Raw genomic sequence first — 2,059 nt, forward strand, 5'->3', positions numbered from 1 at the left:
TTTAGGCACTTTTAGCAATAATAATAATCAAAAAATATATAAGATATAAAGTGATATATATTTCGTGCCGCCATTAGGCCAGATCGTCAACTGTACGATGGGAGCTGGTGGAGGGGCATTAGTAAGCTCACTTCCATGAGAGGATTTCGGGGCCGCAGTGTCCATCGCTGGGGCGGTGTCGCCGTGGCATTGAATTGCTGAGTGGATGGAGGCGGCAGCGTCGCCGTAGACGGAGGGACGTAGCTGGGATTAGAAAACATGATGAATGACTAGTCCGATAAACCCGCAACCTGTGATGTCACCAGGGTAGTCAGAGTAGAGAGAGAGGATCCACAATTCTCAGGGGTACCAGAAATAACCCTCCCTCTACCACGACCACGACTACAACCAATGGCCTGATCTACAACACCTTTATCTGTCGTCATGTCTGCAAATAGCATACCAATTAATAGAAATTCAGAAAAATAAATCAACAATAAATTATAATAACACCAACACATAAATTCATATCATCGAACACTTAGCCATGCAAAAGAATAAACAATATAAAATAGCACTAACAAGCATTCTTACAACATCAAGTCACAAAATTCAGCATCAATTATACAAAATTCAGCATTATATTGTAGTGTTCAGCAGAATATCAGTCAATGAATTCCAACAAATTCAAATTACAAACTCAAAAATCACAATAGCATACTTAATTACCTATAAAATAAGATAAATTCTAATAAAGAAATTCTAATTTTACTCTAAATCAACCTAATAGCAAAAAGTAGTCTAACTAAATTAAATTACTAACGAAGAATTAAAATATAATTAAATCCTAATGAATTTAAAATAAAAAGATTAATAAAAAATTTGACAAAACCTGAAATGAAGCACAGAGAAAGATATTAAGGGAGAGATGGAGGTTGCGGCAATGATACTGCAGTTGGTGGTGATGAAGTGAGGTCGCCGAAGTGCATCTTGTTGGAGAGAGTGACGGGAATGATAGAGGTGGTTTGTGGTGGAGGTAAGGATGAGGTTTGATGATTATAGTGACGGGAATGATAGAGGTGATGGGCACGGCCGACAATCTGGTTTGCGAAGAAGAGTGGAGAGGCGATGAGACAGAGAAAGGAGGAGGAGGTGATGATGATGATGATGAGTTGCGCTTCAAATTTAGGGCACTATTACCATCGGATTTACCGGTGGATAAATCTGCCAGTAAAGTTCTGTGTGTGACAAAACGTAACGTATCACTAATCAACGTTACCGTCAGATTTAGCCGCCGGTAAATCTGACTGGCTAAATCTGACGGTAATAATCGTGCTAAATTTTCTGTTTCTTCCTCCAAACATTACCGGCGAATTTACCATCATAACACCAAATCTGAAGATAATTTTTTAGAGTGACGAATTTATTGCCAAATCCAACGGTAAATTCGCTGCTAATGTCCAATACTAAATTTGACAGTATTCAACGTTTTTCTTGTAGTGCACAAACCGAGACATTATAATAAGGCCATAGCATACTCTTGTGAGAGAGATTCCATGAAAGCTGAACTTAATGCTCTAGAACTAAACAAGACATGGATTTTAACTCTTTCCTTTTGGTAAGCACACAATTGGGTGTAGATAGATCTTCAAAACCAAGTTCAACTGTATTCGACTGGTTTGACACTTCTAATCCTAAAGTGATAGCTAGCTGAGAATACAACTTAATTTTTGTAATTCATCATTTTATGAATCAATATTAAAATTCTCTCAGAAGTTCAAACTCAAGCTATTCTCCTTTCTCTTTTGCATTTTTTCTGCACTCTCTTCTTGAATCACCAATAATCTTTTTTCAAATCTAACCAAATAGTGTGTAAGATACCCAACCATCTATAGGTTGAAATTGTATCAAAATTTATTTGTTTTAAAAGGAATATTAAAAGAGAGAAAAGATAAAAATAATTGTCTTCATATTATCAAAAGAAAATATACAAAAGAGAATAGAGATCTACACAAAAAAATAATACAAATATTATGTCTCTAATTTTAAAACCAACTCTTTCATATTCTTCTTTCAATTA

This window comes from Arachis ipaensis, chromosome B09 (assembly GCF_000816755.2).
Source record: "Arachis ipaensis cultivar K30076 chromosome B09, Araip1.1, whole genome shotgun sequence".
Classification (NCBI taxonomy): domain Eukaryota; kingdom Viridiplantae; phylum Streptophyta; class Magnoliopsida; order Fabales; family Fabaceae; genus Arachis; species Arachis ipaensis.